Consider the following 16126-nt stretch of genomic DNA (forward strand, 5'->3'; position numbering starts at 1 on the left):
GCCAAAAGTCATACTTATCTGCTCCTATAATTAAAACTTGTAATAGGAACTGTCGGTACTTTGGACCTGTGGGGAAAGGTGTGCTTTGTTTGTTTTAAATAGTGCTACCACTTTGTAGTCGTCATACAGAGTCACTTCGTTGCGGATGAATGGCTCCTTGAACGATGGAAATCTCAGGGTTACACTTTTACATAGGGTTTTTATTTTGGAATGAAATCCCTTTAGTTAACAGACTTTTTGAACCAGCAGTTTGGTAACTATTTATTTGTAATAGAATGCTATATCTCATCATATCGCTCTTTACTGCAGTAATATTATTTTGTCTGATTTTGTTTAAACCAGCTAACAAGTTCAGGGGGAAATGAAAGTTTCTTTGAATGTGCAGTATTGATATGGGCTAACAAAAATCATGTTGTTGTGAGTCAGAATTTGCACAGTAATGTCATTGCTGCAATGAGAATGAGGTTTAAAATTAGTCGTTTTCTAAATCTTGATTTGATGAAATGTCAGTAAGAAAATTCCAGAGTCATCACATCAGACTAAAAACTCAAAGGTACAGACATCCATTTAAAGCTTTTGTACAATTAAAATGTGTCACAGAAACATTGCTGCATAGATCATTCAGTTTACTAAATGTGTTTTTTGGAGCCATAAACAATTCTACACATTGATGCTAAATAAAAGAAGACAGATGTAAGGATTCCCTCCTAATGTAGGATTTGTTTTAAACACATCCCACTGGAGATTTTCAATTGGTAACACTTGGTGGATGAGAGCCATGGTTCCTCTTAAACATTAAAGAGAGAGAAGCAAGCTTTTTATGCATGTAAAACATTTTTTAGAAAATGATATGAAGCAGTTGCTGAAATGCTGACTAAAATACATTAACCACTATAGTTGATTTTACTGATAACCACTTCTTGAAGGTCTGTCAGCAGTGTGACTGGAACTTCCGCTAAACATTATTCCTAACAATCAAATTACCAAACTGCTGAGCAGCCTACTTTTAAAAAGTCTAATTGTGGTTAATTTAATGGAGGTCTTTGTAATGCAGCCTTTCAACTGCAGTGTTCCTTTTTTAATATGTTAAGTTTCTCATTGTTTCTAAAATAAAGAGCACTTTATTTCTATGTGGACTAAATGTGAATGGATTTATGTGATTTATTTACAAAAAAAGTATTGAAGTGAGAATTGCTGATTGCATGTGAATTTACATGGGTTTCTTTACAACTCGTGTTAACATTTGAAAGAAGAGTTAAAAAATCATAGAAATTTATGTAGGGTCACTGCTAAACCTGTTAATCTTGTGTCAGTCTGAATGGATTTATGTCAGATTATAAAAGTAGATGATCAAATTCACCTACACTATATGATGCGCTCTGAGGGGAAGGAATGAAAGGCAGGCAGAGCAAGACAGAGTAGGAGTAGAAGCTGTGAAAGTAGAAGTTTAAATTCTTGGGATGAATTGTTCCAAGTAATGCAGCAGGCAGCTCGTGTGACAGCATGCAGAGGACAGGGTGATAGAGAACAGATTGACTGACAGTCAGTATAATTGTAGAGTATCTTATTTTAACTTGTCGCTTTTTGTTTCTTTGCTGTTACCAACTGTCCATATTCAGTATTTGGAAAGCTGCTTCTTCTTTCAATGTTTTTTTATTTGAGAAGTCTAAACAAAAAAAAAAAAACCCAAAGAACTAGATATGTAAGGTCATATGTTTAATGAAATGAATCAAAGTGTGTTTTCACAGAAATAATTGCATCAATTCAGGATATAACTATTATAACCACATAAGATCCTGGCTCAACCGGTTTACACTCGACCATTACTGTTCATAATTTTAACGTTACAAAGCTCTACCTTGAAATCCTTGTCTCGTAACCAAATCTGTAAAAATCAAAGATGTGAAACATAGTGCAGAGTAATGGTAGCAGAACAGGCATTTAGTATCCAGTGCGTGTATAAACTATTTAAGTTAAAGGACGTCGCATGTTTTTTAAATTCCCAGTTAGCAAGACAGCATAAAAGTACTCACGATTGTAAGTCTCTCTGCACACACATGCTAATAATTAGTGATCGCTGATGTATTTTAGTCTTCTCACTCTGAGCGTTAACAGGTGCATTTCCGGAAAACGGCTCACTCTTTCGTTCGAAATTGATGGCTCGGATTTACAGACAGGAGACAACACACTTCACCCTGAAATTCTTAACTTTTTCAGTGTTGGACTTTGGAACCTAAAGTGTGGTGACGTGCTGCTTGTGTGGATGCTGGTTTACTTGTTGTGGGCCGCTGAAGAGGAGGTACTGCTGGCCCACCACCACCAGAGGGCACCCTGCCTGGAGTGCGGGCTCCAGGCACCAGAGGGCGCTGCCGCCTAACAGGAGTAGCCGGGGTGACAGCTGACACTCATCACCTATGACAGCTGTCACCACTCATCTGATCAGCATCAGTATATCAGCAAGACGTCATCTCCACCTCTTTGCCGAGATATCGCTTTACCAGGAAGGTAACGTTCTCAGCTGGCTGTGAGATTTATTCGACAGTAACCTTTTGTGACTTTTTGTGTATCGTGTAACAGACTCTTTTTCCAACAAGAGGTGGAGTTGGTTTTCCTGCCGTGTGAATTGCTGGGTGCATACGCGCCCACCTTTAATTGTTTTTTTGTTCCTCGCCAGCAGTACCAGATCCGACACGCGGAGGCAGTGGCCACCTGGGAGTTCGGGACTTGGCGGCTCCAGTATTCCCGGGGTCTGGTGGCGGAGGAAATCGTGTGGTTCCGGTTCTACTTTGGACAGACGTCTCCTATCTTCGAGCCTGCCCACACGACACCTGTTGCGATTTGACCTTTTGTCTATTATTGTAATCTGTTGTGTTTGTTGTGCCCTTTCACAACAGTAAAGTGTTGTATTTGACTTCCTCCATTGTCCGTTCATTTGCGCCCCCTGTTGTGGGTCCGTGTACCTACACTTTCCCAACATTACTGAAGCTGATGTGTACATGGATGTGGTACATCTCCATGACGCTGTTTGTAACAGGCTGCCTAGACATGGAGATGGATTTGTTAAATTGGAAAAAGTCAGAATACATTATTTCCAGGAGTTAATGGACTTTAGGTGCCACAATTGTGAGAGAACTGAAGGTGGAGCTGCAGCCAGCGAATGTGCATGGGGGTTTTGATCGTGTGGAGTTTACATTTGGAAAACAGTCTTACTCTGGGTGAGTCTGACATGCTCAGGATTTTTCCCCTTTTGTGTTTTGTGACGAGCTCTTTTTTTTTTTTTTTTTTTTTTTTTTTTTTTACTTTGAGTGAATTTGGAGCTGGAGTGTGTACGCGCGGTGTGAACGTCTCCATGTTTTTCCCCTGGCAGCAGATGTATTTTTTTTTTATTACATTTTGTTAACACTCACAATTAATCGTGCACAAACTGATCCTCCAGCAGAGATTGTTATTAACAGGGTGTGTTTATGGCTCGTGGCTACCATGACTGCATCAAAATGAACAGTTATCACTTAAAAACGAGTCATCATAACACAACATCACACTTACGTCAACTTAGAATTAATCTGTCTCAGTTCTTAACGTTAGCCGCTACATTCCATTGAAGCGCACGCTGGGACGCTTCTAGTTGCACGTCACTTGTCGGAAACACCTGAGTACTCACGAGTACTTTGTTTTCAGACATCTCCGTAGCTGTTTGCTGTGAATGTCGTATACTTTGAAACCGGTCACGGAAGTGCACAAAGTAATCCCGGTGGATCATCAGATGGTCACTAACAGCCTAAATCTAAATTTTTATGATTTTGGTGCGACTTGTCCTTTAAGCATGTCTTAATTAAAATCTTCCCAAAAAATAAAATTTATAAACGTGAGGAGAAAATAAAACTGCAAAAACTGATGTAACGTATAAAAAATTACATTTGCTTTTTTTTTTCTGACTTAGTATATTACCGGCCATCTCCCAAATTTATCCTGTCGCCTCTAAAGAGGCTAGAAACTCTCATTTGAATTCACCCTGCCCGAACAGAAGTCCTAAATTAATAAATATACTTCAAGAAGTTGTGCTGTTTTTGTTGCTGAGTTTGTCTGGAGGAGGTAGTGGTACCAGGCCTGTGCCTCTCAGTGCACCAGGAGGACAGCATGGTCCTACATCCTCTGGGGAGATGCCTTCATCGACGAGACAGCGGTTTGTAGACGCAGACAGCCATGATGATCATTATTACCAGCAGGACAGCGAGGACACTCCCCAGTGCGACTGTGTACAGACAAAAATATCAACAAAGGCAGCTTTGGATCAGCATCACTGCCTGTGCATAATTATTATTTGTACATTGTGAATTTTTACCCAAATTCTGGTTCTGCAGGACCACATAAGCTCTCTCGCTCAATTTGGAGTCCTCATGTCCTCTGACAAACATGCTAAAACAGATTACTAGAGCAGGAGAAAGAAGGTGTAGCATCACTGTGCTGGAGGAAGATGAGACTGAAGCGTTTCCTCTCCGCCATTTAGGTCTGGGTCCCAAAGCCTGTTGGGTTATTGCAGCCATATAGGGTTTGGTTTGATGCAAGCCATAATTGTACTGCCCTGCTTAAATCAGCTGGGACACCTCTCAGGAACACGTTTCTCCATGTGGACCTGAAATTGTTTCAGGAAGGGTATCTGATGTAAAAATTGTCCCAAATCCCAATTCAAGTTTCTACCAGATCTTTTGTGGTGACCCAGAGCGACTGGGAGTACGAGGGCTGTCAATAAAGTATGTCCTTTTTATTTTTTCAAAAACTATATGGATTTCATTCATATGAATTTACGTCAGACATGCTTGAACCCTCGTGCGCATGCGTGAGTTTTTCCACGCCTGTCGGTGACGTCATTCGCCTGTGAGCACTCCTTGTGGGAGGAGTCGTCCAGCCCCTCGTCGGAATTCCTTTGAGAAGTTGCTGAGAGACTGGCGCTTTGTTTGATCAAAAATTTTTCTAAACCTGTGAGGCACATCGAAGTGGACACGGTTCGAAAAATTAAGCTGGTTTTCTGTGAAAATTTTAACGGCTGATGAGAAATTTTGAGGTGATACTGTCGCTTTAAGGACTTCCCACGGAGCGGGATGTCATGCAGCGCTCCCAGGTGCCGTCGTCCACATTTCAAGCTCTATTGAACCAGGACGTCGTGAGAGAACAGAGAAGTTTCAGAAGAAGTTGGTTTCAGCATTTTATCCGGATATTCCACTGATAAAGATTTTTTTAATGAAAGACGTGCGGACGGGTCCGCGCGTCGTGACGCAGCCGACGCGGTGCGGCGGCACAGGAAAAACACCTCCGTGTTGATAACCATTTGTAAAATCCAGGCGGCTTTTGATGGCTTTCAGTGGAGTGAGTATCTGAGAAATTGTTTAACAGCTGGACATGTTCCAACTTGTCCTTAAGGCTTCCAACAGAGGTGTTTTTCCTGTGGCGGAGCATCACGGTGGCTGCGAGCCGACGCTGCAATCCGTCCGCACGTCTTTCATTAAAAAAATCTCCTTTAACAGTGGAATATCCGGATAAAATGCTGAAACCGACTTCTTATGAAACTTCTCTGTTCTCTCACGACGTCCTGGATCAATAGAGCCTGAAATGTGGAGGTTTTCAGCTTGAAACAGGCTGACGACGGCACCTGGGAGCGCTGCGCGGCGTCTCGCACCGTGGGAAGTCCTTAAAGCGACAGTATCACCTCAAAATCTCTCATCAGCTGTTAAAATTTTCACCGAAAACCAGCTTAATTTTTCGAACCGTGTCCACTTCGATGTGTCTCACAGGTTTAGAAAAAATTTTGATCAAACAAAGCACCAGTCTCTCAGCAACTTCTCAGACAAAGGAATTCCGACGAGGGGCTGGACGACTCCTCCCACAAGGAGTGCTCACAGGCGAATGACGTCACCGACAGGCGTGAAAAAACTCACGCATGCGCACGAGGGTTCAAGCATGTCTGACGTAAAAACATATGAATGAAATCCATATAGTTTTTAAAAAAATAAAAAGGACCGTTACTTTATTGACAGACCTCGTATATGAAAGCTAAAAAAAAAAATTCTGGGTATATTATGGGAGCACTTGTATTATTGGTTACTTAATGCTTACACAACTGCCCCCCCCAAAAAAAAAAAAGATTAGCAACAGGTAATGTTTTGTTTTATGGTTTTCCTACACAGAAGCAACACCAAGTAAGAATGGTCTCCGACATGATTAAAAGTGTGCTCAAGAAGACTATTTAAATTTGTCATAAATAATATTTCCTCTGTGTGTTCTTTGTAGTGAATTGTGTAAACTTCTCTTGTTGATACAACAAACTCAGCATCTTACGCGTATCAATCACCAGAGTAGCAATATGCATGTAACGTTTGCCTCGAAACAATTCAATGCCAAATTTTGCTGATAGTTCTTATTTCATGTTCTACAAGATTTTTATATCAAGAATTAAGTAAAACAAAAAGCAAACTATTAAAAATTCATAATCCAATATGTGTATTTGCAAAGAATATATTAAGTCTTTTATGAAATGGCAGAGTCCCGTCCTGACGACTCGACCACTACGCCTTTTTAACACTGGTCAGAACTGTGTGTGCACAGTGGTTTTCATGGAAAACCAATCAACTAAAATTTGGGGTGCCTGCACAGATCACAACAGTTGCTACCAAAGAAGGTGGAGAGCAGAAAGAGTCTAAAATGGTAGCAGGTGTAGAGTTAAGACAAGGTGAATGGTGAATGTCCTGTAGGTGATGTGACTAGTGAAGGAGCAGCTAATAATACAAACACTAGTTCTTGGGAACAAAACACTGCAGAAATCAACTTTCCTTTGGCTGACCTGGTAGAGTCTTGGTCTCAAGTATGAACAATCTGGTGTTTGAACCTCACCATGGCCACAAAGATATGTCATTTGGTCATACTGTGTTAACATGAGGTGTGGGCAGGCACAGTGCTGTTGGATTGCTGTCACGTGAGTTGATACTTCACTCACAGATCTGTATCCCCATCAGAAAACCTTTCACTTGAGTCCATTATTTAAATAGCATTGTTTCAGGTTCCAAGGCTCTCAGCTCTGAAGGGGGAATGACTGATCATATTTTGAGTCATGTAAATACATTTCGCCCAGTATACGGTTATGGTGAATTAAGGAGACTAAATCTAACCACTTTACAACCTCAGATTACACACTGTGTAAATGGCAAAGTGATATTAGATATGTCCCAAATGCACTTCCTCTAAGTACATTAGGATGGACTCACATTACCGATTTTTGGCCCCAATTTCTGTCTGTGTTCCAAAATTGAGGAAATCTGGCACAGTATGTATATACATTGGGTAAAATAAGTATTAAACATGTCACCATTTTTTCTCAGTAAATATACTTCTAAAGGTGCTATTGGGCAGCTCAGTCTTATCTGAGCACGGGCGCTAAAGGATTCAAATATGATGCAATAATCCTACATCTGGGGACAGCCTTCATATGTCCCCATCAGAAACATGGCACTTTCTCAAGGTTTTTATGTAAATTACATGGCAAACTAAGTGACGATGCGGTGGAAAGTGGACATGTGTTGCGGTTTGTTTATGACCCGGAGCTCAAACATGTCGAGGCGGTTGTGCAGGCGAGAGAACACAGCTACTCTGTCAAAGTGTGTAGGCTAAAACTTACCTCTCCCATTTGCCTCGTCTTCCCTTCTCCACTGGGAACCCCCCCCCAAAAAACTGCACTTTTCGCGACTGCTTCTGTGATTGCAGCCGAAAACCAAACAGTACACCATTTTTCCATGTGAAGAGATGCTGTCTTGATGTTGCGCAATGGCAGTCTGTCCCCGGAAGTGGTCAAATCCCATGATATCACGCAGGGTTTCAAAGGAGAGTGTGCTGCCCTATTGACATGAAATTTTCACCAGATGTCAGTAACAACCCAAGTAGGCTAATCCACAGATGCACAAAAACCAAAACAAATAAGTACAGAAGTTGTGTAATAAAATGGAATAACACAGGGAAAAATATTGAACACACTTAATGAAATTTATTTAATACTTCATACAAAAGCCTTTGTTGGTAATGACAGCTTCAAGACACCTCATGTATGGAGAAACTAGTTACATGCATTGCTCAGGTGTGATTTTGGCCCATTCTTCCACACAAACGGCCTTCAAATCTTGAGGGTTCTGTGGACCATTTCTGTGAACTCTGATCTTTAGGTCTTTCGATAGATTTTCTATTGGATTCAAGTCAGGTGACTGGCTGGGACATTCTAGCAGCTTTATTTTCATTCTCTGACCGTATAGTTTCATTTGAGGGCGGGTGATAAAGGGGTTAAATGAAAGAGCATGTGATGAAAAAATTGTACTTCTGGGGACAGCCCCATTATCATTATTCACATTAAATATCGCTAAAACTCACGGACACAACTTCTCCCATTTGCCTTCTCTTCCCTTCTCCATTTTGAACCAAAAAAAAAAACTTGCACTTTTCGCGACTGCTTCAGTGATTGCAACTGAAAGCAAAACGGTATGTAAACCTTTGAGCACAACTATACATCCAACAAAGTTTGTCCTCTGCATTCTACCCATCCTAATTACAGTTAGAAAATAATCCAACCACTAGGAGCAGTGGGCAGCCACAGTCCAGCACCCATAACCAACTGCAGATGCAGGGACCGTACCTTCTTGGAGGCAGATCCTAAATAAGCATGTTTTTGATTGTCAGAGTAAACCCACCAGACACAGGGAGAACATGCAAACTCCACACAGAAAGGACCAGCCAGGAAGTGAGCTCAGGACCTTTTTGCTGTGAGGCAACAGTGTTACCCAATAATCCACCAAGGTCCCTTTCCTGTGTGAAGCAGGTCATCTAGGACTTGCTACCATAGAGGAGGGTCCTAATTATACAGTAGTGTTCAGAATAATAGTAGTGCTATGTGACTAAAAAGATTAATCCAGGTTTTGAGTATATTTCTTATTGTTACATGGGAAACAAGGTACCAGTAGATTTAGGAGATTCTCACAAATCCAACAAGACCAAGGATTCATGATATAAACACTCTTAAGGCTATGAAATTGGGCTATTAGTAAAAAAAAAGTAGAAAAGGGGGTGTTCACAATAATAGTAGTGTGGCATTCAGTCAGAGTTCATCAATTTTGTGGAACAAACAGGTGTGAATCAGGTGTCCCCTATTTAAGGATGAAGCCAGCACCTGTTGAACATGCTTTTCTCTTTGAAAGCCTGAGGAAAATGGGACGTTCAAGGCATTGTTCAGCCCCAACCAGTCCCAGCAGAAGACTGCCCCTCCCTGAGCCTAGTTCTGCTGGAGGTTTCTTCCTGTTAAAAGGGAGTTTTTCCTTCCCACTGTCGGCAAGTGCTTGCTCACAGGGGGTCGTTTTGACCGTTGGGGTTTTTCTGTAATTATTGTATGGCTTTTGCCTTGCAATATAAAGCGCCTTGGGGCAACTGTTGTTGTGATTTGGCGCTATATAAATAAAATTGATTTGATTTGATTTGATTGTTCAGAAGAACAGCGTAGTTTGTTTAAAAAGTTGATGGGAGAGGGGAAAACTTATACGCAGGTGCAAAAAATTCTAGGCTGTTCAACTACAATGATCTCCAATGCTTTAAAATGGACCAAAAAAAAAACAGAGATGCATGGAAGAAAATGGAAAACAACCATCAAAATGGATAGAAGAATAACCAGAATGGCAAAGGCTCACCCATTGATCAGCTCCAGGATGATCAAAGACAGTCTGGAGTTACCTGTAAGTGCTGTGACAGTTGGAAGACGCCTGTGTGAAGCTAATTTATTTGCAAGAATCCCCCGCAAAGTCCCTCTGTTAAATAAAAGACATGCAGAAGAGGTTACAATTTGCCAAAGAACACATCAACTGGCCTAAAGAGAAATGTAGGAATATTTTGTGGACTGATGAGAGTAAAAATTTTCTTTTTGGGTCCAAGGGCCGCAGACAGTTTATGAGACGACCCCCAAACTCTGAATTCAAGTCACAGTTCACAGTGAAGACAGTGAAGCATGGTGGTGCAAGCATCATCACTACTCAAGAAATCTAATCTTGATCCTGGTGTATTGAAAAATTATAGCCTGATATCAAATCTATCATTCTGCTCTAAAATTCTGGAAAAGGTGGTTTCACGGCAGCTTGTGGACTATCTTACTGAGAATGACCTTTTTGAGCCACTGCAGTCTGCTTTTAGAAGACATCACTCCACAGAAACAGCACTTATTAAAGTAGTTAATGATCTTCTGCGAGCAATGGACTCGGATACTACTACAGTGTTGGTGTTGCTGGATCTCAGTGCTGCGTTTGACACAGCTGATCATCATATTCTAGTTGATAGGCTAGAAAACTGTTTCGGGATTACTGGAACTGCTCTTGCGTGGCTGACGTCTTATCTGTCTGGTCGTTCCCACTGTGTTTTGTGCAACGACACTACCTCTGACTTTAGGGGCATGAAGTTTGGGGTTCCGCAGGGATCCGTTTTGGGTCCCCTGCTTTTTCCCTGTATATGGCACTGCTCCCACTCCCTGTAGATTGGACTACTGTAATGCTTTGTTTTCTGGTTTACCACAGTCCAGCATCAGGGGTCTTCAACTGGTTCAAAATGCTGCTGCCAGACGTCTGACACAAAGCAGAAGGTTTGATCATATTACGCCTGTTCTGGAATCCCTTCACTGGCTTCCGGTCTCCTTGAGATCGGATTTTAAGGTGTTACTATTGGCCTATAAAATTGTTCATGGACTGGCGCCCCCTATCTGGCCGGCCTGGTTGAGTCCTATGTGCCGGCAAGGGCTCTGCGTTCACAGGGTGCGGGACTATTGTGTGTCCCAAGGGTGAAGAAAAGGTCAGCGGGTTACAGAGCTTTTTATCACCGCGCCCCAGCTCTGTGGAATGATCTGCCTGCGCTAATACGACAGTCGGACTCTGTGGAGACTTTTAAAGCCAGGTTGAAGACACATCTGTTCTCCCTGTTTTATCATTAGTATTTTTATATGATTGTGTGTCTTTTTTTATTTGTTTTATTTATTTTACTTCTTTTACCTTTTATGGTTAAATTTTTTTTTATTGTGTTTTAATCTTATTTCATTTTATTCTGCTTTTAAATGTTTGTGAAGTGCCTTGAGGCAATTACTCATGATTTGGTGCTATATAAATTAATAAATTATTATATTATAAATTATTATCATGATATGGGCATGTTTCTCCTACTATGGTGTTGGGCCTATATATCGCATACCAGGTATCATGGATCAGTTTGGATATGTCAAAATACTTGAAGAGGTCATGTTGCCTTATGCTGAAAAGGACATGCACTTGAAATGGGTGTTTCAACAAGACAATGACCCCAAGCATACTACTAAATGAGCAAAATCTTGGTTTCAAACCAACAAAATGAATGTTTTGGAGTCGCCTGCCCAATCCCGGACCTAAATCCAATTGAGAACTTGTGGGGTGACATCAAAAAAGCTGTTTCTGAAGCAAAACCAAGAAATGTGAATGAATTGTGGGATGTTGTTAAAAAATCTTGGAGTGGAATAACAGATGAAACGTGTCACAAGTTGGTTGACTCCATGCCTCACAGATGTGAAGAAATCATGGAAAACTGTGGTTATACAACTAAATACTAGTTTAGTGATTCACAGGATTGCTAAAAAAGCAGTTTGAACATAATAGTTTTGAGTTTGTAGCGTCAACAGCAGATGCTGCTATTATTTTGAACACCCCCTTTTCTACTTTTTTTCACTAATAGCCCAATTTCATAACCTTATGAGTGTGCATATCATGAATGCTTGGTCTTGTTGGATTTCTGAGAATCTACTGAATCTACTGGTACCTTGTTTCCCATGTAACAATAAGAAATATACTCAAAACCTGGATTAATCTTTAGTCACATAACACTACTACAACCCCTGGCAAAAATTATGGAATCACCGGCCTCGGAGGATGTTCATTCAGTTGTTTAATTTTGTAGAAAAAAAGCAGATCACAGACATGACACAAAACTAAAGTCATTTCAAATGGCAACTTTCTGGCTTTAAGAAACACTATAAGAAATCAAGAAAAAAAGATTGTGGCAGTCAGTAACAGTTACTTTTTTAGACCAAGCAGAGGCAAAAAATATGGAATCACTCAATTCTGAGAAAGAATTATGGAATCACCCTGTAAATTTTCATCCCCAAAACTGACACCTGCATCATATCAGATCTGCTCGTTAGTCTGCATCTAAAAAGGAGTGAACACACCTTGGAGAGCTGTTGCACCAAGTGGACTGACATGAATCATGGCTCCAACACGAGAGATGTCAATTGAAACAAAGGAGAGGATTATCAAACTCTTAAAAGAGAGTAAATCATCACGCAATGTTGCAAAAGATGTTGGTTGTTCACAGTCAGCTGTGTCTAAACTGATGACCAAATACAAACAACATGGGAAGGTTGTTAAAGGCAAACATACTGGTAGACCAAGGAAGACATCAAAGCGTCAAGACAGAAAACTTAAAGCAATATGTCTCAAAAATCGAAAAATGTACAACAAAACAAATGAGGAACGAATGGGAGGAAACTGGAGTCAACGTCTGTGACCGAACTGTAAGAAACCGCCTAAAGGAAATGTGATTTACATACAGAAAAGCTAAACGAAAGGCATCATTAACACCTAAACAGAAAAAAAACAAGGTTACAATGGGCTAAGGAAAAGCAATTGTGGACTGTGGATGACTGGATGAAAGTCATATTCAGTGATGAATCTCGAATCTGCATTGGGCAAGGTGATGATGCTGGAACGTTTGTTTGGTGCCTTTCCAATGAGATTTATAAAGATGACTGCCTGAAGAGAACATGTAAATTTCCACAGTCATTGATGATATGGGGCTGCATGTCAGGTAAAGGCACTGGGGAGATGGCTGTCATTACATCATCAATAAATGCACAAGTTTATGTTGATATTTTGGACAATTGAAAGGATGTTTGGGGATGATGAAATCATTTTTCAAGATGATAATGCATCTTGCCATAGAGCAAAAACTGCAAAAACATTCCTTGCAAAAAGACACATAGGGTCAATGTCATGGCATAGGGTCAATGTCAATGTGCAGATCTGATTTGATGCAGGTGTTAATTTGGGGGATGAAAATTTACAGGGTGATTCCATAATTCTTTCCTCAGAATTGAGTGATTCCATATTTTTTTCCTCTGCTTGGTCTAAAAAAGTAACCGTTGCTGACTGCCACAATCTTTTTTCTTGATTTCTTATAGTGTTTCTTAAAGCCAGAAAGTTGCCATTTGAAATGACTTTAGTTTTGTGTCATGTCTGTGATCTGCTTTTTTTCTACAAAATTAAACAACTGAATGAACATCCTCTGAGGCCGGTGATTCCATAATTTTTGCCAGGAGTTGTATTATTCTGAACACTACTGTACATGTCTTGTATACAGTCATCTTCAGGGCATATTTTAATCCTGTTCTGAGCCCATTGCAACAAATTTCATTCTGTGCACGTATTGGATTCTGAATGACAATAAAGAGTCTAAAGGTCTGTCTCTGCTCACTATTCTATGGTGTACGTCAATAAAGGCACAGCAGAGACGTTGTTTTTCCTCAGCATTTCTTTTGGGTTTGCCTCACAGAGAAAATCTCTTTGTAAACTGTTAGAATGAAGAATGAATGACTTTGATTGGGGATGTATCCTGTCTTGGGAGTCTGTCTGTAGGAGTAATTATTGTTCAATAAAATTGTTTAATGGAAAAATCTTCTTAAGGTTGTATTCACTATGACAAGGATCAGGATTCTTCAGCAGAACCAATAGAAACACCATTCTGAGTGTCTGCTGCTAGAGTTGGAGTTTCTATCACTTACAAACTCTAATTCTACCAGATCACAGTTTTGATCCTGACAAATATACAAGGTATATAAAGGACAAGCTCACTCGGCTATATACATGCACTAGTGGATGTTTCCTGAGAGCACACGTCGCCTAAAGGTCTCTGCTGAACGATTCCTACAGCTTAATGAGCTTCAGGAAATGTCAATCACGTCGGCCTGAAATGAATATAACAGACTTCCAAAATAAATTCATCACAACAAAAGCATGTACGTAATTATGGTGTGACCTAAAGGATCATGTTTTAACAGGAGGATTTTTAATCAAAGCAAAAGTGATGTTAACTTGGAGAAACAACAGAATGGCAGGTTTCTAATCTTCAAAACAGTGTTCTGTCATAAGTTCTAAGATTAGTACTAAGCAACTTTCATTGTTCTAAATTATATAACGGCTACTGCATCATGTCAAGGTGAATTATGTCTCTAAGTTGATTGTCGTTTCATGTGCATACAGGGTATTGAATTCAAACACTAGGAAACTGTGACTGCAGTTATCAGCTTCATTGATTGATTGATTGATGTCTGGATGCTGACTTAAGTTGGTAACATTTGCTGTGTTTTGATTGTCATCAAGAACTTTAAGATGGTTCATATAACATGCTTTGGACAATAGCACATGATCACACACACCAGACTTCCAGCTGTCAGGTACAGGTGACATCCTTCCCAAAGTGTTGTGTGTGGGCCGCCAGAAGAGGAGGTACTGCTGGCCCACCACCAGTGGGCACCCTGCCTGAAGTGCGGGCTTCAGGCACGAGAGGGCGCTGCCGCCACGGACACAGCCGGGGGTGACAGCTGTCACTCATTATCTCTTGACAGCTGTTACCCATCTACTCAACATCATCTCACTCCATAAAGACCAGACGTCATCTCCACCTCGTTGCCGAGATATCGTACTTCATTGCAGGTAATATCCTCAGCCATTTGTGTTACTTATAAGCTGTATATTGTGAGTGTTTGCAGGAGTACCGGTCCCTCTTCCTGTGGAGGCTGAGTGAGTGCAGGACGGCACTCTTTTCCTCTGAGGGATCACTGTAAATTCATCAGCGTATTGAGTGAGAGGTGGAGGTGGCATTCCCACCGTTGTTGTTACTGGGTGTACACACACCTACACTTGACTGTCTTTGTTCTCGCCAGCAGTACCAGATCCGACAGTCGGGGACGGTGATCACCTGGGAATTCGGGACTTGGCGGCTCCAGTATTCACCAGGTTCGGTGGCGGCGGAAATCGTGTGGTTCCGGCTCTTCTCAGGACAGACGTCTTCTATCCTCGAGCCTGCCCACATGTCACCTTTGTGATTTGACTGTAATTATATTCTGAGATTGTCTGTATTTCGTTGTGCACATTTCACAACATTAAATTGTTACTTTTTGGCTCATCTATTGACCGTTCATTTGCGCCCCCTGTTGTGGGTCCGTGTCACTACACTTTCACAACAGGATATCTCGGCCAGCGTCATGGACTCCGAGGGGCGTCACCCGGCTGTTGAACGACCAATGGGAGAGCAGGGAGCGCAGGCGTCTGCAGGAGGCGTGATTGCTGAGCTGCAGCACATTCTCACCGCCTTTACGGCTCGGTTGGATCAAATGACCGAGCAAAACATCCTCCTGAACCGCAGGGTGGAGGCTCTCTCCGCGCAGGTGGCGGCGAGCGCTCAGGGCGCTGCTGCAGCTCCTCCTCCTGCCGACCCTGTGCAGGATATGAACGTTCCAGTGGTGGTTCAACAACCCCTCCCACCATCCCCTGAAGCATACATAAGCCCTCCTGAGCCGTATGGAGGTTGTGTGGAGACGTGCGCGGACTTTCTCATGCAGTGTTCGCTCGTCTTCGCACAACGTCCCGTCATGTACGCGTCAGATGCTAGTAAAATAACTTATGTGATTGCCCTGCTTCGGGGTAAGGCACGCGCCTGGGCTACGGCGCTCTGGGAACAGAACTCACGGTTGTTATCAGCATACACTGGGTTTGTGGGGGAGTTCAGAACAGTGTTTGATCACCCTAACAGAGGAGAGACCACTTCAACAATGCTGCTGTCAATGCGACAGGGGCGCCGGTGTGCAGCCGAATATGCAGTCGACTTCCGCATCGTGGCTGCGAGGTCCGGCTGGAATGACGTTGTGCTCCGCGCCGCCTTCATAAACGGACTGTCGTTGGTCCTGAAGGAGCATCTGGTAGCTAAGGAGGAACCGCGGGATTTAGATGGGCTTATCGATCTCGTTATACAGTTAGACAATCGG

The sequence above is a fragment of the Thalassophryne amazonica genome, chromosome 5 (genome assembly GCF_902500255.1).
Source record: "Thalassophryne amazonica chromosome 5, fThaAma1.1, whole genome shotgun sequence".
In the NCBI taxonomy this organism is placed as follows: domain Eukaryota; kingdom Metazoa; phylum Chordata; class Actinopteri; order Batrachoidiformes; family Batrachoididae; genus Thalassophryne; species Thalassophryne amazonica.